Source organism: Chiloscyllium plagiosum, unplaced genomic scaffold (genome assembly GCF_037043375.1).
Source record: "Chiloscyllium plagiosum isolate Xiang-an unplaced genomic scaffold, Cpla_swu_hap1 HiC_scaffold_26, whole genome shotgun sequence".
In the NCBI taxonomy this organism is placed as follows: Eukaryota; Metazoa; Chordata; class Chondrichthyes; order Orectolobiformes; family Hemiscylliidae; genus Chiloscyllium; species Chiloscyllium plagiosum.
In genome coordinates this window covers 44,741,857-44,762,755 of record NW_028270164.1, presented here as the reverse complement: position 1 = coordinate 44,762,755, position 20,899 = coordinate 44,741,857, and the positions used below count along the sequence as shown (strand labels likewise).

General features: G+C 43.4%; 1 long non-coding RNA gene and 1 pseudogene across 1 annotated transcript; both read left to right on the top strand.

The window, feature by feature from the left end:
• Window positions 1-2,774: 2,774 nt before the first annotated feature.
• On the top strand, window positions 2,775-20,567 carry LOC148145146 (uncharacterized). Its single transcript, XR_015751006.1, has 3 exons — window positions 2,775-3,244; window positions 19,158-19,396; window positions 19,524-20,567. It is a non-coding gene; the product is annotated as an uncharacterized LOC148145146 (long non-coding RNA).
• LOC122563285 (RNA-binding protein with multiple splicing 2 pseudogene) lies at window positions 8,457-10,100 on the top strand (annotated as a pseudogene).
• Window positions 20,568-20,899: the final 332 nt, after the last annotated feature.

Here is a 20,899-nt window from a genome sequence, read left to right as displayed (position 1 = left end):
ATTATTTACTTCCAATGATGTGGTGGTGCTGGTGTTGGACTGGGGTGGACAAATTTGAAAATCACACAACACCAGGTTACAGTCCAGCACATTTATTTGAAAGTACTCAGTGTTGATATGTGTGATCTTCTTTGAGATCCTCTCCATAAACCTGTTGGACTGTAACCTGGTGTCAAATTATTTCAAATGGTTTGCCTTTCTCTACTTAGCCAATTGCAACTTGAAAAAAAACCTGATCAATATTATCAATTTCTATAGCCCAAAATGCTAATTTATTCTAATCAGGGACATTTGTGTTTGTTCCTGAATATCATTGAGTGTCAGATGTTGCTGTAGTTGTTCGGGTGTTTGTGCATGTGCCACAAAGTTTGGATTTGAGTTCCATTGAAAATTAACCACAAAAGCTAGGTTGACCCTACAATAGGCTGGAGATTCTGCCTTTCAGATGAGCTGTTCAACCAGTTCAATGGATGTCAAAGATTGTTCCTTTAAACCTGTGGCTGGCAGATCCATAGGAGTATTGCTCTATTGTCATAGAGGCATAGAGTCATCCTTCAGATTCTGGTGTATTTGAGGCATTGAAAAGGACAACAGAACGAACATACGTATACCGGAAAGTAGATTGGCATTTTGGACTCAAATCAAATTAAAACAGGGAGAGATGCTTATCCAGGATTATGAGATGGCATGATACTGATGGAAAACATGTGTGGATGGCACATTTTTAACTGATCATTTTTTATTGAGAGTTAATTAATGAGGCAATGAACTGTTAGAATGTTTTAAATGACTCCAACACAAAACGTAGCGGTGGTGATTATTTGTGGCTTCTTTTCTAATGATGGTTACATTTACAGAAGCAGTATCCTCGAACAAAGCAGTGATTTGGAGGTTGTTACCCTTCAGGGTCTGCAGGTGCTCTATTTCTTTGATTGATTTCTTGCATGTTATGCAGGAGCATGCTGTCCCCTGAAGAATGGTTTTGTACAGACTCATCCAGTGTTACTTCATCATCTTGAATGCCGATAACCACACACAGGAGGGTCTGCATCATTCTAGGTGGATGGTTTGTAGAAGAGTAGTAGTATTGCTTGTCACCACATTGGTGCCTGAGGATACTGTCACAACCTTCTTCTGGTCCTTCTATGAAGGAAATTTTCTTTTCTTCACATTTTTCAATATTCTCCAGTATTAATTTACCTGTCAGAGTAAAAAGTCTGCAAACAAGGAAAGACAATTATTGATTCATCATATATTGTTTTAATTGGGGAACTCAACAATGAAATACAGAGGAATTCCATTGAGTAATATTGCTATTCTTGTGGCAGGCCAGAGAGGAACTTGAGAAAAGATTAATTTTGACTTAGGTGCATGGACTGTGTTAATGAAGTTAATGAGTTAATGAATCCTGCTTTATCCTCAACAGTACTCGGTAGTTGCGATGCCTGAAGAACACGTCAACCAGTGGCCTGACGAATTGTAAAAGGACTGACTATGAGCACTACAGTTATTCTCAAACGTATTGACTCTTGTACAGAAATTGACCGACTAACAAAAACTGCAAATGTTTATTTTTCTCAGGACTTATCACTACTGTGGTATGTGACCTCTCTTCTGATTTCAAGTGATAGGGCAAGCATTAAACAAATTCAGTCCCATATCTCCAATCCCGAGAATTGACATTGGTCAGGTTCATGTTCATGGAGTGACAAACATTCTACTTTGCCAAAGTACTCTGGACCCTTTCCTCCCAAAAGTGCTCCCAAGGATATCTGGGGCTAAATTTCCTCAACTGCCAGGGAGTGTTTGAGCTTATGTGATATTATTTTGTCAGCTCCAATGTTTATCATGTTTGATTTTAATGTGGGTGGTGTCAGAACTGATCTGGAATCTGCTTACATTCCAGATTTCATGACAGTTCAGCTCCTCGTTCAACTAGCAACACTAAAATCCATTAGCACATATGATGTGGAGGTGCCAGTGTTGGATTGGGGTAGACAAGTTCAGAAGTACTATGACATAGGTGTGCAACCTTGTGCTTTCAAATAAACCTGTTGGACTATAACCTGGTGTCATGCGACTCTGACCATTGGCACACACAGACCACTGCAGTGGCTGAGGTTAGTGAAATGAGTCCAAGCAGGAAATCAAACTTTTGACCTTGCAGATCTGAAGGACTCTGTACCAAATTGATCTGGCCATTTCTGTGTGTGTGTGCTTCTTACAATAAGAATGCAGCAAAGTCAAGAGCATATGTACTCTGGGTTAGTCAGGTTGATTTTTTTTAACATTCCCTACATTTGTATCATTTTTGACATAAATGTAGGCAGTCTTGTCAGCAGCTTGTTGGCTGGAAAAGAGTGCTCAAGTTAACTCTCCGATACAAAAGCAAATCAAATTGGGAAGGATAGCTTGCCAACTGTAGAGTTGCTAACCCTTCGTGTGTTGTGAATTTTGACCAGCACCAACTTTAGGACAATGCAGATAGGCATTGGAAGGCTGCAGTTATGTGGTGGAGTGTTCAGGGCTATGTTCAATGATATGTTGAAGCCTGCCTGATGCATACATGAATGAAAGCACTGGCCAGTGTAAAAGTGAACACACTGATGTTGAGAGAGCTGACCTGAATTAAAACAGAGAAGGGTGCAACAACTGTCCTTGCTATACCTGTGCTGGGACAGGATAAAAACATCCTGAGTACTTTGTCCTGTTGGTGAACCAATAATCGCTCCTGATAATTGATAATTGCCAACTAACCAGCAATTCCCTGTCACACAGTATAAAGATTTTTTTTCCTGCTTTCTTTCATGTTCTTGTGAGTTGTTCTGATGATTTCAAGATGAGCTGCTTTGACATACCGTGTCCTTTTTCAGCAATATTCAAGCTCTGCACAACCAAATGCCGCTTTCGTATTTCTCCTTGAGTTCAGCTCAACCGCAGAGGGGAAATTGAATCTCAGGCCTATCTAGTGCAAGTGAGGTAGACCATGATTAGGTCTCTTACATGTATGCAACTTCTCCGGGCTGCATTGTGACCAATTTCTTTCAATTGCAGAGTTCAAAATGTGCTCTGCAATTCTTATCATTGTCGTTGCTGTAAAACACATTGTTACACCATTAACAAATTGAAGATAATTTTTCCTCAACGTGGAAAATTGATTTTCTTGAACATATATGGAGCTTCTAGGCGGACTGAGTAAGTGATCGCTTGTGTGACAGTAACGTGAGACGGACGGGCCCACTAGGTAAGATTTACTTTGATCTCTCTCACTAACCTATCACTCAGTCGATCGCTCGTCCCCAAGCACTCTGAGGTGACAGAATCTTTGAGATAACTTATGCACTGGTACACTAATGAGTTTGTTCTAGGGAGGATAGAGTCCCCCTGGAAGTCAGAGGTTAGAGTCCTCGAATAGTGGGATTTGAGGCCCCGGAACATAGTCCAGAAGGTAAAGGATAACTACTGTGTCTGTCTCGATCACCCTGCCTTCGACCGGTTGTTAAGAGATGGGTGTGGAGACTCAGGGCATTGAACTAGTATATAGAGATAAGTTTGGAAGTTGAGACTTTAAAAATGGGACAGACGTTGGATAATTCGGGTGCCAGAACCCTTTTACATCGGTTATGCCAGGATGACCCCCAAAATGAAGAACTATTCAGGTGCCTGCCAAAGATGTTTAAATAAAAAATTGGGGTGGTAGGGCGGCACGGTGGCTCAGTGGTTAGCACTGCTGCCTCACAGCACCAAGGTCCCACGTTCTATTCTAGCCTCGGAGTGGAATTTGCACACTCTCCCCGTGTCGACATGGTTTGCTCTGGTTTCCACCCACAGTCCAAAGATGCGCAGGAGAAAGTGAGGTCTGCAGATGCTGGAGATCAAAGTTGAAACTTTATTGCTGGAACAGCACAGCAGGTCAGGCAGCATCCAGGGAACAGGAGATTCGACGTTTCGGGCACAGGCCCTTCTTCAGGAATGAGCGCTCATTCCTGAAGAAGGGCCTGTGCCCGAAACGTCGAATCTCCTGTTCCCTGGATGCTGCCTGACCTGCTGTGCTGTTCCAGCAATAAAGTTTCAACCAAAGATGCGCAGGTCAGGTGAATTGGACATGCTGAATTGCCCATAGTGTTAGGTGCATTAGTCAGAGGAAATGGGTCAGGGTGGGTTACTCTTTGGAAGGTCAGTGTGGACTTGTTGGGCTGAAGGGCCTGTTTCCACACTGTAGGGAATCTAATCTAATCCAAATTTGTCCAATGGGAGGAACTTGGGACAGAGATAAATGTTTAAAAGCCGAAGAGGCAATTTGGAAATGCAATATGGGGACTAAATGGAAAATTTTAATATCCATGTGGAGAAAGACTGTTGAGAAAATAATAAATAAATCTAAACAGGCCAGTTGGGATATTGACACACGTCAAAGAGGGATTATTGAGTGTGATCATGATGGAAACTCTAAGCCTTGGGGGGCATTGAAGAGTCAGTGTGAGAATTATAATATGAGAAGAGAAAAACAGGAAAAGTTGGGAAAGGAGAGGCAAAATAAGAAATCAGGTTTGAAACACCAAGCGGACAATCAGGTGGGAATAAAATGAAGGTACCTGCTGACAGGTCTGGTCTGCCAATAATGTTTCAAAATAATGACACTAATGACCAGGAGTAGGATTGCCTCCCCAAGCAATTGGCCATAATCAAATGTGCTGCCCATGTATTGGATAATACGGGCATCAGCAATAGCAATGCCAGAGCTGATGGAGCTGCCAAAGACACGGCAGCAACCCGCAATTCGATTAGAGTCAAAGAGATGTACAGCATGGAGACAGATCCTTTGGTCCAACCCGTCCATGCCGACCAGATATCCCAACCCAATCTAGTCCAAACTGCCAGCACCCGGTCCACATCCTTCCAAACACTTCCTATTCATATAACCCATCCAAAAGCTTCTTAAATGTTGCAATTGTACCAACCTCCACCACTTCCTCTGGCAGCTCATTCCATACCGGTACCACCCTCTGTGTGAAAAAGTTGCCCCTTAGGTCTCTTTTATATCTTTCCCCTCTCACCCTAAACCTATGCCCTCGAGTTCTGGACTCCCCGACCCCAGGGAAAAGACTTTGCCTATTTACCCTATCCATGCCCCTCATAATTTTGTAAACCTCTATAAGGTCACCCCCCCAGCCTCTGACGCTCCAGGGAAAACAGCCTTAGCCTGTTCAGCCTCTCCTTATATCTCAAATCCTCCAATCCTGGCAACATCCTTATAATTCTTTTCTGAACCCTTTCAATTTTCACAACATCTGTCCGTTAGGAAGGAGACCAGAATTGCATGCAATTATCCAACAGTGGCCTATCTAATGTCCTGTACAGCCGCAACATGGCCTCTCAGCTCCTGTACTCAATTCTCTGACCAATAAAAGAAAGCATACCAAATGCCTTCTTCACTATCCTATCTACCTGAGACTCCACTTTCAAGGAGCTATGAACCTGCACTCCAAGGTCTCTTTGTTTAACAACACTCCCTCGAACCTTACCAGTAAGTGTATAAGTCCTGCTAAGATTTGCTTTCCAAAAATGCAGCACCTTGCATTTATCTGAATTAAACTCCATCTGCCACTTCTAAGCCCACTGGCCCATCTGGTCAAGATTCTGTTGTAATTTGAGGTAACCCTCTTCACTGTCCACTACACCTCCAATTTTGGTGTAATCTGCAAACTTACTAACTGTATGTCTTATGCTCGCATCCAAACCATTTATGTAAATGACAAAAAGTAGTGGACCCAGCACCAATCCTTGTAGCACTCCACTGGTCACAGGCCTCCAGTCTGAAAAACAACCCTCCACCAGCACCCTCTGTCTTCTACCTTTGAGCCAGTTCTGCATCCAAGTGGCTCGTTCTCCCTTTATTTCATGAGAACTCACCTTGCTAATCAGTCTCCCATGAAGTCCATATCGATGACAACTACCGCTCTGCCCTCATCAATCCTCTTTGTTACTTCTTCAAAAAACTCAATCAAATTTGTGAGACATGATTTCCCACGCACAAAGCCATGTTGACTATCCTGAATTAGTCCTTGCCTTTCCAAATACATGTACATCCTGTCCCTCAAGATTCCCTCCAACAACCTGCCCACCATCGAAGTCAGGCTCACCGGTCTATAGTTCCCTGGCTTGTCTTTACTGCCCTTCTTAAACAGTGGCACCACAAATGCCAACTTCCAGTCTTCAGGCACCACACCTGTGACTATTGATGATACAAATATCTCAGCAAGAGGCCCAGCAATCGCTTCTCTAGCTTCCCACGGAGTTCTAGAGTACACCTGATCAGGTCCTGGTGATTTATCCACCTTTACCTGTTTCAAGACATCCAGCACTTCCTCCTCTGTAATGTGGACATTTTGCAAAATGTCACCATCTATTTCCCTACATTCTATATCTTCCTTTTCCAAAGTAAATACTGATGCAAAATACTCATCTAGTATGTCCTCAATTTTCTGTGGCTCCACACAAAGGCCGCCTTGCTGATCTTTGAGGGGCCCTATTATCTCCCTTGTTACCCTTTTGTCCTTAATGTATTTGTAAAAACCCTTTGAATTCTCCTTAATTTTATTTGCCAAAGCTATCTCATGTCCCCTTTTTGCCCTCCTGATTTCCTCCTTAAGTATACTCCTACTTCCTTTATACTCTTCTAAGGATTCTCTCGATCGATCCTGTCTATACCTTACATATGCTTCCTTCTTTTTCTTAACCAAACCCTCAATTTCTTTAGTCATCCAGCATTCCCTATACTTACTAGCCTTTCCTTTCACCCTGACAGGAATATACTTTCTCTCGATTCTCATGATCTCATTTCTGAAGGCTTCCCATTTTCCAGCCGTCCCTTTACCTGCGGACATCTGCCCACAATCAGCTTTCAAAAGTTCTTGCCCAACACTGTCAAAATTGGCCTTTCTCCAATTTAGAACTTCAACTTTTAGATCTGGTCTATCCTTTTCCATCACTATTTTAAAATGAATAGAATTATGGTCGCTGGCCGCAAAGTGGGCACAGTGGTTAGCACTGCTGCCTCACAGCGCCAGAGATCCGGGTTCAATTCCCGCCACAGGTGACTGACTGTGTGGAGTTTGCACATTCTCCCCGTGTCTGCGTGGGTTTTCTCCGGGCGTTCCGGTTTCCTCCCACAGTCCAAACATGTGCAGGTGAGCTGAATTGGCCACGCTAAATTGCCCATAGTGTTAGTTGAAGGGGTAAATGTAGGGGAATGGGTCTGGGTGGTTTGCTCTTTGGCGTGTCGGTGTGGACTTGTTGGGCCGAAGGGCCTGTTTCCACACTGTAACTCATCTCATCTAATCTAATCTAAACTAAACTGCTCCCCCATTGACGCCTCAGTCACCTGCCCTGCCTTATTTCCCAAGAGTAGGTCATGTTTTGCACCTTCTCTAGTAGATACATCCACATACTGAATCAGAAAATTGTCTTCTACGCACTTAAGAAATTCCTCTCCATCTAAACCTTTAAGACTATGGCAGTCCCAGTCTATGTTTGGAAAGTTAAAATCCCCGATCATAACCACCTTATTATTCTTACAGATAGCTGAGATCTCCTTACAAGTTTGTTTCTCAATTTCCCTCTGACTATTAGGGGGTCTATAATACAATCCCAATAAGGTGATCATCCCTTTCTTATTTCTCAGTTCCACCCAAATAACTTCCCTGGATGTATTTCCGGGAATATCCTCCCTCAGCCTAGCTGTAATGCTATCCCTTATCAAAAATGCCATTCCCCCTCCTCTCTTGCCTCCCTTTCTATCTTCCTGTTGCATTTGTATCCTGGAACATTTAGCTGCAGGTCCTGCCCATCCCTGAGCCATGTTTCTGTAATTGCTATGATATCCCAGTCCCATGTTCCTAACCATGCCCTGAGTTCATCTGCCTTCCTTGTTAGGCCCCTCGCACTGAAATAAATGCGGTTTGATCTATTAGTCCTACCTTGTCCCTGCTTGCCCTGACTGACTTGCTTCTGTTCTCAACTTTACTAGTCTCACATTCATCTCTTTCCTCACTATCTCCCTGCGTCCCACCCCCACACCTTACTCGTTTAAATCCTCCTGAGCAACTCTAGCAAATTTCCCTGCCAGTATATTAGTCCCCTTCCAATTTAGGTGCAATCCATCCTTCTTGTACAGGTCACTTCTACCCCAAAAGAGATTCCAATGATCCAAAAATGTGAATCCTTCCCTCATACACCAGTTCCTCAGCCATGCATTTATCTGCTCTATCCTCCTATTCCTGCCCTCACTAGCTCGTAGCACTGGGAGTAATCCAGATATTACTACCCTTGAGGACCTCCTTTTTAAATTTCTGCCTAACTCTCTGTAATCTCCCTTCAGAATCTCAACCTTTTCCCTTCCTATGTCGTTGGTTCCAATGTGGACAATGACCTCCTGCTGGCCCTTCTCCCCCGTGAGAAGATTCTGCACCCTCTCTGAGACATCCTTGATCCTGGCACCAGGGAAACAACACGCCATTCTACTTTATCGCTGCTTATTGTGTCCTCTGTGAACCGACAGGTGCTAAATCGATCACCTGCCTCAAAAACAACGGGCATATCAGACATTGTCACTGTGGAGGGTCTACAGGGGGACGCCCCTGACCCAGGAAAACAAATATGGAAGATGCATGGGTGTTCACACTGTGCATCAAAAGGCTTCTGGATCACTCCAGTTGGCCAAGTGTGTTTCCAGTTGGCCAAGTGTGTATACCTGATGCTTTGTTACCAATGCTATTGACTGTCTTCACACTGATACCCACCTTGGCAAGGAGGGAATGAGAGAGGAAATGCAAAGATACTTTCAGCAGCTAACATTGTCTCTACATTGTCCCCATTCATGTGTAAAGCATGCCTTAGGACCACCACACACCCCTCCATAACCTGATTCAAGTCCCACTTACCCAGGCCCCTGGAAATGTTAGCCATTGTGCACTCAGTGACACATCACATTCCTGGGAACCTTGCTCAGGTCTTCTGACAGACAATTGACCTTGGAATGTATCGCACCCATTCTGGAAAAACCTCCTCCTCTCCCAGCACCAGCACTACCTGCCTGGAATAAGGTGACACAACAGATTCAATCAGCTCCCCAGTCATGAGCATGGAAAGTGATGAAGCTAACAACAGTGAAGAGGAGGTGCGTGCGCTTTTTGTCAGTGGCCTTCCTATGGATATTAAACCACGTGAGTTTTATGTTCTCTTTTAACCACTTAAGGGATATGAAGGTTCGCTGATCAAGCTAACATCAAAATAACCACTTGGCTTTGTTACAGTTGATGGCAGAGTGGGAGCAGAAGCTGCAAAGAATGCATTAAATGCTATTCGATATGATCCTGAAAATCCTCAGACTCTCTTGTTGGGAATTGCAACGGCGAACACAAAGATGGCCAAAAACAAACTGATGGCTACACCTAGCCACTGCCTTGGGAGCACACTTCATTGCATGGGACCTCTATGACTTGCAGGAACAGCACTGATCCAAGCATCTCCTCTCCATTGTATAAAACAGAACCAACCCCAGCCATTCCACATACTACGTATACCTACCCTGCAGCTGGCACTGCCGCATTTCACGCTCAGATGCGCTGCTATTCTCCATCTGAAGCATCTCCACAAGTCTCATCAGTTTTGTTAAGTATTTAACTGCCCTTATTCAAGAACTCAGATTTCTCCATGGAATGATGTGTAAGGACAGACTGGATTTTGTTTTCAGGTTGGACTTTATTGAAGGAGTGTTTGGATAACTGGTTCATTTCCATTCAACTTGGAAAGGGTGGACTGGTCAGTAAGGACTGTGGATTTAAGAACTTTACTGGTGAACACTTTTTTTTCCACATGGGAGGATCCTGGGGTTCCTATCTATTGCATGGACTAGTAATTCTTGTTGTTATAATCATTGTATGGTGTGTGAATAACTTGCTTAAATGCTGGCTGTCAGATTCTCATGAATGAGCTGCTAGCGCCTTTTTCAGCCCCATGTAATTAGTTATGGAATGATAAAAGGAGGGAATGAGATGTTAATTGGTTAATTTGTTCTGGTGACGTAAGCAATTGGTTGTCCTGGGGTGGGGGGGTGTTTGTGGGAGGGGGGGTGCGGGGGTGGCGGTGTTTTCCTGTCTTGCAGGCAAGATGTGACAATCTAAACACACTCTGTAAATGCTGTAGTTTAAGCAACAACCTAATGGCACACTGTTTTAAGAAACAACAACTTGTCCAAGACCTTGCAGCAACCTGCAGTAGAACCCCTCAGATTAGGGAAAATGTTGGGAAGAACAGGTGTGAAAGCACATACATGTACGGGGAAAAGCTTGGCTTTTGTTGCTGTTTGATCGCATTTTACTCAGACCGAGCAGAGTTAATGTGAAGCATAAAAAGCTTGGAGATAGAAGAACCAAAGCTTGTGAAACCCAGTGGATCGCTGGGACACTTCATTGATGGAGGGTTTGTGCATTTGGCTACCTTCACAGAGAGAAACGTGAGTGTGAAAAGGCAATTTAGGTTAAGGGATAGGTCAGTCAAGTTGTGGTGGTTAGCATTTTGGGGGATATTAGGGAAAGTGTGGAGTGGATGCATTCCAACAAAGGAGAAAACTTGTAATGGACGGACATGCTGTTCATGGTTAATGAGAAAAGTCAAAGTTAGTATCAAACTCAGAGAAAAGACATTTATTTCTGCAAAGACAGATGGCAGGTTAGAAGATTGGACAGAATAGAACATCCTGCACAGGTTTACTAAAATGCAGGAAAACTGAGAGAAAGTTAGCCAAATGTATACAAACTAATAGGTGAAGGTTCCTCTAGATTGAAAAATAGATAATCCAACTTCTTTATTCATAAGGAGAGGGAGGCGGTAAACAGGAAACTGCAGGTGTTAATGTGTTGGAAGCAGTTCAGAGAAGGTTTACTTGATTGTACCTGGAATGAGCAGATTGCCTTTTGAAGAAAGGCTGAACAGGCTAGCCCTGTGTTCTCTGGAGTTTAGTAGTGTCGGAGATGACTTAACGTAAACATGTAAGATCCTGAGGGGACTTGACCGTGTAGATATTGAAAGGACGTTTCCTCTTGTGGGTGTACATAGAACTAGGGGTCATAGTTTAAAACTGGGGGTTTTGCTGATTTAAAAGAGATGTGGAACCATTTCTTCCTTCAGAAGATTGTGAGTCTTTGGAATGACTTTTGCCAAAAGGCTGTGGTGCAGTATCCTTAAATATTTTTAGGCAGAGGTAGACAGATTCTTGATTGCCAAAAGGATGAAAGATGACTGAGGATATGAAGAAATGTCGAGTTGAGGTTAAAATCTGATCAACCATCTGATCTTACTGAATGATGGAGCCAGCTCGACGGGCCGAGTGGCCTAGTTCTGATCCTTGTTCATGTATTGGTCGTGAAAAATCATACTTGGAAATGAATATACTGGTTGTACTGGTTACTGTGCTTTGACGTATCCAGGATGAGTTGGATCAATATTTATCATTTGCCAGTTTTAGTTATTTTTCCTTCTTGATTGGGTCAGACACTGACTATTGGCCAGAAAGAAAGGATCGTTAGGTTACATGATAGTATTACAAATGCAAGTTAGCATGATTGAACACAGAGTACTGGACATTTCACCAACATTGCTAAGTACTGACTGTTGCACAAAACAGTTTTACTATGATAACAAACTACAAAAACTGTCGGTAAATATATAATGGCCTATTTAGGAAGAGTTGTAAGCAGCTTCTGACTGTTTTGGTTTTTCCGTGTGCATGTATAAATACAAGATAATCTGTAGTCTTTTGTCTTTCTTTTTTTGCAATGTTATCATTGAACTAATCCAGAGACCCAGGCAAATTTCTCTGGAGACTTCGCTTTGAATAAAACCAGATTAATGTTGGAATTTGAATTCAACAAAAATATGGAATTTAAAATCTATAATAGTGACCCTGAAGCCATTATTGCTTGTCATAGAAACCCATCTGGTTCAGTAATGTCCTTAGGAGAAGCAAATCTGCTATCTTTACTTGCTGCCGCCTACTTGTGACTTCAGACCATAGCAATATGGTTGACTCTTCATTGCCCTCTGAAAGTGCCTAAAAAACCCTTAAGTTCTATCAGCTCTTCCAAAAAGTCGCAAAACCAATGAATGAAACTGAACAGACCAGCTGGGACCCATGCACTGGACCAACAGGAACAAACTAACCACTGTTAGCCCTGCAGAGTCTTCGGTATTAATATCGCAGAGATAGTTTCAAAACTGGGAGGACTGCCTCACAGACTAGTCAAGCAATAGCCTGAATAGTCATACTCACAGAATCATATTGGCCAACAATTTCTCAAACACCATTATCACCAACCCCCTGTGCATTTCCCATCCCATCGACAGGACGGACTGAGCAGTGGTGGCAGCACATTGAGAGACAGTCGGGAGGGAATTGTGTTGGAAGTTGTTAACATTTACTCTGGACTTCACTAATTATCATGGTATGAGGTCAAATATGGCCAAGGAAACTTTCTGTTGAATACCACTATTGATCCACGCCACTTCTTCCCCACACTCCAATCGTCTCCCTCAGCTTGTGAATCCATCATCCTCCATGTTGTATAACGTTTTGAGGAAGAATTGCATGAAGCAAGGTCACAGAACATAGTCTGAGTCCGGGGGGTGGCTTTAATGTCCATCACCATGCAGGCCTGAGCAGTGACATTACTGACCGAGTTGGTGAGTACAATAGACAATAGACAATAGGTGCAGGAGTAGGCCATTCAGCCCTTCGAGCCTGCACTGCCATTCAATGTAATCATGGCTGATCATTCCTAATCAGTATCCTGTTCCTGCCTTATCTCCATAACCTTTGATTCCACTATCTTTGAGAGCTCTATCCAACTCTTTCTTAAATGAATCCAGAGAGTGGGCCTCCACTGCCCTCTGGGGCAGAGCATTCCACACAGCCACCACTCTCTGGGTGAAGAAGTTTCTCCTGAGCTCTGTCCTAAATGGTCTACACTGTATTTTTAAGCTGTGTCCTCTGGTTCGGCACTCACCCATCAGTGGAAATATGTTTCCTACTGCCAGAGTGTCCAATCCTTTCATAATCTTATACATCTCAATCAGATCCCCTCTCAATCTTCGAAACTCAAGGGTATACAAGCCCAGTCGCTTCAGTCTTTCAGTGTAAGGTAATCCTGCCATTCCCTCAATAGCCAGAATGTCTTTTCTCAAATTTGGAGACCAGAACTGCACCCAGTAATCCAGGTGTGGTCTCACCAGGGCCCTGTACAGCTGCAGAAGTACTGGTTTGGAAGATTGGATCTGTAACAGGTGATGAGGGAACGAACAAGAGGACAACCCGACTTGGCCTCATGCTCATCAATCTGCATATGTAGATGCATCTGTTCATTTCAGAATGGGTAAGAGTGACCACGACACAGTACTTGTGAAGACAAACTCCCTATCATATTGAGAATGCATTACACTCTGTCATAGAACATAGAACATAGAAGAATACAGCGCAGTACAGGCCCTTTGGCCCTCGATGTTGCGCCGATCCAAGCCCACCTAACCTACACTAGCCCACTATCCTCCATATACCTATCCAATGCCCGCTTAAATGCCCATAAAGAGGGAGAGTCCACCACTGCTACTGGCAGGGCATTCCATGAACTTACGACTCGCTGAGTGAAGAACCTACCCCTAACTTCAGTCCTATATCTACCCCCCCCCTAATTTAAAGCTATGCCCCCTTGTAATACCCGACTCCATACGCGGGAAAAGGTTCACACTGTCAACCCTATCTAACCCCCTAATCATCTTGTACACCTCAATCAAGTCACCCCTAAACCTTCTTTTCTCTAATGAAAACAGCCCCAAGTGTCTCAGTCTTTCCTCATACGATCTTCCTTCCATACCAGGCAACATCCTGGTAAACCTCCTCTGCACCCGTTCCAGTGCCTCCACATCCTTCCTATAGTATGGCGACCAAAACTGCACACAATATTCCAGATGCGGCCGCACCAGAGTTTTATACAACTGCATCATGACCTCAGGACTCCAGAACTCAATTCCTCTACCAATAAAAGCCAGTACGCCATATGCCTTCCTCACCGCACTATTTACCTGGGTGGCAACTTTCAGAGATCTGTGTACATGGACACCAAGATCCCTCTGCTCATCCACACTACCAAGTATCCGACCATTAGCCCAGTACCCCATCTTTTTGTTATTCTTCCCAAAGTGAATCACCTCACACTTAGCTACATTGAATTCCATTTGCCACCTTTCTGCCCAGCTCTGCAGCTTCTCTATATCCTGCTGTAACCTGCCACATCCTTCCTCACTGTCAACAACTCCTCCGACTTTTGTATCATCCGCAAACTTGCTCACCCAACCTTCTAACCCCTCTTCCAGGTCATTTATAAAAATGACAAACAGCAATGGTCCCAAAACAGATCCTTGCGGAACACCGCTAGTGACGGCACTCCATGAAGAAACTTTGCCATCAACTACTACCCTCTGTCTTCTTCCATCCAGCCAATTCCTAATCCAAACCTCCAACTCACCCTCAATGCCATATCTCCGTATTTTCTGCAGTAGCCTACCATGGGGAACCTTATCAAACGCCTTACTAAAATCCATATATACCACATCTACCGCTTTCCCCTCATCAACCTCCTTCGTCACCTTTTCAAAGAATTCAATAAGGTTTGTGAGGCACGACCTGCCCTTCACAAAACCATGCTGACTATCCTTGATCACATTATTCCTATCCAGATGTGCATAAATCCTATCCCTTACAATTCTCTCTAAGACTTTGCCCACAACAGAAGTGAGACTCACCGGCCTATAGTTACTAGGGTTATCCCTACTCCCCTTTTTGAACAAGGGAACCACATTTGCTATCCTCCAGTCTTCTGGCACTACTCCTGTAGACAAAGAGGACATAAAAATCAAGGCCAATGGCTCTGCAATCTCCTCCCTTGCTTCCCAGAGAATCCTAGGATAAATGCCATCAGGCCCAGGGGACTTATCTATTTTCACCTTTTCCAGGATTTCCAACACCTCTTCTCTACATACCTCAAAGCCATCCATTCTACTTAATTGTGACTCAGTATTCACATCGACGACAATGCCCTGTTCCTGAGTAAATACTGAAGAAAAGTATTCATTCAGTGTCTCCCCAATCTCTTCCGCCTCCACACGCAACTTCCCACTACTATCCTTGACTGGACCTATTCCTACCCTAGTCATTCTTTTATTCCTAACATACCTATAGAAAGCCTTAGGGTTTTCCCTAATCCTACCGACTAAGGACCTTTCATGTCCCCTCCTTGCTGCTCTTAGCTCTCTCTTCAGGTCCTTCCTGGCTACCCTATAACTCTCAATCGCCCCAATTGAACCTTCACGTCTCATCTTGAGATAGGCCGCCCTCTTCCATTGAACAAGGGATTCCAATTCCTTATTAAACCACGGCTCCCTCGCACGACCCTTTCCTCCCTGCCTGACAGGTACATAATTATCAAGGACACTCAATAGTTGCTCCTTGAACAAGCTCCACATATCATTTACACTCTTGCCTTGGAGTCTACTTTTCCAAGCCACACATCCTAAGTCATGCCTCACCGCATCATAATTTCCCTGACCCCAGCTATAACTCTTGCCCTGTAGTACACACTTATCCCTCTCCATCACGAGAGTAAAAATCACCGAATTATGGTCACTATCCCCAAAGTGCTCACCTACCTCTAATTCTAACACCTGGCCTGGTTCGTTACCCAGAACCAAATCCAGTATGGCCTCACCTCTTGTTGGCCTGTCTACATATTGTGTCAGGAAACTCTCCTGCACACATTGAACAAACACTGACCCATCTAATGAACTTGAGCTATAGCTTTCCCAATCAATATCAGGAAAGTTAAAGTCCCCCATAACAACCACCCTATTACTGTCACTCATCTCCTGAATCACCTTCCCTATCCTTTCTTCAATGATTCTAGGACTATTAGGAGGCCTGTAAAAGACTCCTAACAGGGTGATCTCACCTTTCCTATTCCTAACCTCAGCCCAAACTACCTCAGATGGCAAGTCCTCATCCATCGTCCTTTCCACCACTGTAATACTATCTTTGACAAGCAATGCCACACCTCCCCCTCTTTTACCCCCACCTCTGACCCTACTAAAACATTTAAATCCTGGAACCTGCAACAGCCAATCCTGTCCCTGTTCTAGCCATGTCTCCGTAATAGCCACAACATCGAAGTCCCAGGTACCAACCCACGCTGCAAGTTCACCTACCTTATTTCGTATACTTCTTGCATTGAAGTATACACATTTCAAGCCACTTTCCTGTTTACAGGCACCCTCCTTGGAAATTGATGCCATGTTCCTAACCTCCCTACACTCCAGGCCCTGCACCCTGAAGCTACAATCTGGGTTCCCATGCCCCTGCAGAGTTAGTTTAAACCCCCCCCAAGAGCACTAGCAAACCTCCCCCCAAGGATACTGGTGCCCCTCAGGTTCAGGTGTAGACCATCCTGTTTATAGAGGTCCCACCGTCCCCAGAAAGAACCCCAGTTATCCAAAAACCGGAATCCCTCCCTCCTGCACCATCCCTGTAGCCACGCATTTAAGTGTTCTCTTTCCCTATTCCTCGAATCTCTATCACGTGGCACGGGTAACAAACCAGAGACAACAACTCTGTTCGTGTGGCAGTATCACACTGCTCAATGGGATGGACTTGAAACAGACAAACCACTCAAACCAGGCATGCATGAGACTTTTTGCAATAGCAGAACTGTACTCAAACACAATCTGCAACTCCATTTGCATCTCCTCCACTGAACCATTGCCATCCAGCCAGGGATCAATTCTGGTACAATGGGAGCATGCAGGACAGCATGCCAGGAGCAGCACCAAAAAACAAGGTGTCAACCTGATTGAGGTGTACAAACTATTGAACGTGTAAACAGGGTAGATAGGGGCTATCCTTTATTCTTGGAAGAGGGGTATGCAGTTGTAAAGTACTGAGCAGGACATGTAGAGGGGATTTGAGTAAAATCTTTTTAGTCAGAGGATTGTGGTTATGAGGAAATCACTGTCCTAAAGGGTGGTAGAGGCACGAACCCTCAAGACTTTTCAAACCAAATTGATATGAATGCTTGAAATGCTGTAGCATACAAGCTTATTGGCAAAGTGTTGAAACATGGAATTGGAGTGTTTGTTGTCATTGTCCAGCAAAGTCCTGTGTGGAGACCATGAAATGTTACACCTTGGGATTCTTGCCTTTATGAGTGAAGACATTGAATGCAAGACCAAGGAGGTTATGATGGAGCTATGTACCGGAGTTATGTACCTGTTACTCAGGCCACACCCCGCGTACTGTGTACAGTGTGAGCTTCGTTGTAAAGTTAAAATGTGGTTGCTCGAGAGTGAGTGCTGAAGAACTTCACCATGACGTTGTATGGTCTTGAATGATTCAGCTATCAAGATGACTAGATAGAGTGGGATTGTTTTCCTTTGAATAGCAAAGGTTGAGTTCAGATCTGATTGAGGTGTGACAAAGTTCTGAGGACGTAAAAAGCGTAAATAGAGATAATCGATCTCCCTCAGTAGAAATTGTCAATAATCTGGGGCACAGTTTAAAGTACAGAGCGTGACATATAGGAAGTATTTCAGGAAAACTTTCCTCACCCACAGAGCTATGAATATCATGGAAGTCATTGCTTAAATAAATGGTAGAGATGCAAACCCTCAAGACTTTTCAAAACTATTTAGGTGAACACTTGAAATGCCATAGCATACAAGATTATTAGCTAAGTGCTATAGCATCCAGTTGGAATAGATGAATGTTTGATGAACAGTGTGTAAATGATGGGCCAAAGGGCCTCTTTTTACACTTTAAAACTCAATGACTCTGATGATAGAGCAGAAATCTCAAAGGTGATACCACCCTGACGTCTGGCTACGACAGATTGTGCCACTTAGGCAGTTATATTAGAAACGAATAATAATGAAGAGAGAAATTTTATTATATTTTATTGGACACTTGGAAACTGAGACTTGACTCAGGTAGCAGATGAGCAGTGTGGGAAGTCATTTTGTTACCTGGAGAGAAATTGATCTTGACAGTGCAGTTACTCCAGTGGAAGGTATAAAAATAAAAGGAGAAGAGCTCAATTGCATAACAATGTTAGACATAGACATCTATGTACACTGGAAGAGAAAGAATTAGAGAAGAACTGCCAAATTACAAATTATAAATGGAGAAGTAGGCTTTAGAACGTATTTAGTTGTGTGAATTCTGTTTAAATAAAAACTCATTAAAAGGAAGCTTAGAAAATGTTCTCAGGATGGGTTGTTGCTGTCTATTCCAACATCGATTGCTCATCCATGTTTGAGAATTTAAAAAATCCCAATGATTTGTTTCCTGCTGAATTTGCTTGTCTATTTTGTTCCTTTGTGTTTGTCAACACATTTAATTGTTTTTAACTTAATATGTGAAGTTGTATAAGAATTTCTGAATGTCAGTCACACTGCAATTCAACCTTATATCTGAAGTTGTTCTTTTTTTGAAAAGATCTGACTTCTATAATCATTGCATTTTAATGTTAATTCCCTAAAATGTCAAAGGTATTGTTTGATTTAAATTCAGAAAATTAAGCAAATGGAATTCTAAGGAAAGTCTTCAGGGCCATTAACACTGACATGAATTCCACTGATGTTTTACTGCTCCCGTTTTCCAAAGAAATTTAGTTCGCAGTTGAGACATTCTTTACTCCTTAGTTATTCAATTACTTTTTATTATCAGCAGGTAAACGATCCTCTCCTGGAGTTGTATAAGTTGTTCTTTCAATTAATTGCCGGTAGAATGCTATTTGTAAGCAAAACTAGAAAGGGTTGAGATCGCAGAAGAATGTTGCTCAGTTCATCACATTTGTGTAGATACTTGCAGTTCTGTATCAATTGTTATTTCAGTGTTGATAAGAATAACCACTGCACAGTCCTTGTGGTGACAGAGTTCCTCCATCGTGTTGTATGGCACTATTACGGTGCTAAATGGGATGGAATCAGAACAGAGGGTGCAGAAGGAATCATGTGATTCAGCTATGAAGTTGAATTGATTGATGGTCATTATTCTTCAGGAGACAGACACGTGCTGCAACTGACAGGGTACCCTTCGTTGTCCAGTACTTTCCAGGAGCTGAAAAACTACGCCATGTTCTTCGTGACCTGCAACACATTATCAATGAGGATGAGCACCTCGCCAAGACCTTCCCCACCCCTCCACTGCTCACCTTTAAACAACTGCCAAACCTCAAACAGATCATTGTTTGTAGCAAGCTGCCTGGCATTCAGGACAACTACATACAACCCTGTCACGGTAAGCGCTGCAAGACGTGTCAGAGTGTGGACATGGATACCACCATTACACATGGGGACATCTCCCACCATGTACATGGCAGGTACTCATGTGACTCAGCCATCTATGTCTATCTTATACATTGCAGGCTAGGATGCCCTGAGGGATGGTACATTGGGGAAACCGAGCAAAGGCTACGACAACGGATGAATGGGCACCACACAACAATCGACAGACAGGAGTGTTCCCTCCCAGTTGGAGAATACTTCAGCAGTCCAGGATATTCGACCTTGGACCTTCGGGTGACCATCCTCCAAGGCGGACTTCGGGACAGGCAGCAGCGAAAAGTGGCCGAGCAGAGGCTGATAGCTAAGTTCGGTACCCATAGGGAGGGCCTCAACCTGGACCTTGGGTTCATGTCACACTACAGGTGACCACCATTGCACTATACACACACACACACACAGGCACTCCTAGAGACACACATACACACGGACACATGTATATTCAGACACGCACACAGACACTCACACACACACCTACAGACACACACTCCCACATTCACACATGCATCCTCTCACAGACTTAGACCACTCCACACTCAAACACACACATATACACTCTCTCTCACAGACACTCACAACCTCCTACCCCATACACACACACACTCTCCTGCAGACACACACTCCCACACTCACACATGCATCCCCTCACAGACTTAGACACTCTACACTCATACACACACATATACACTCTGTCACACTCACAACTCCCCACCACAGACAGACACACACAAACCCACATGCACACATATACATATATGTTTGTGGGGTGAATTTGTACTTGCAGAGTTACATTGTACTTTGCTCAAAAACTACATGAATTAATGTAAGACTCTGTTAACTCATGTTTTAGATTAGAATCAGTATAAACATTATGGCACAGACAGAGACCACAGGGGACTAACACCTTTAACATATTATCTGGCTAACCTCAACTATTACAGTTAACCTGAGAATGTAACTTTTAAAAAAAAGTTTTGTGATTTACATATGAAAGAAGTGAAACTATCATGGTGTTCAGATGAAAGACTCAACAAACAATCAAGGTATTTTTCAATGTATAATTTCATTTACATCACACTGTAAACTTTTGCTATAAATTCTGTGTCTTACAATTGTGTCCTCCACAACCACCCGATGAAGGAGCAGCGCTCCGAAAGCTAGTGCTTCCAATTAAACCTGTTGGACTATAACCTGGTGTTGTGTGACTTGTAACTTTAGCTGAAAGATGTGTTGCCTGAAGAAGGGCTTATGCTCGAAACATTGATTCTCCTGCTCCTTGGATGCTGCCTGACCTGCTGCGCTTTTCCAGCAACACATTTTTCAGCTCTGATCTCCAGCATCTGCAGTCCTCACTTTCTCCTAGATGCTTTAATATTACATGGTTAAGCATTTTGGTAGAGTTGCAGTTAAGCCCGTTCTTTTTAAAATGTTGTCTGTAGTTTAAGTTTAGTGTGAAAAT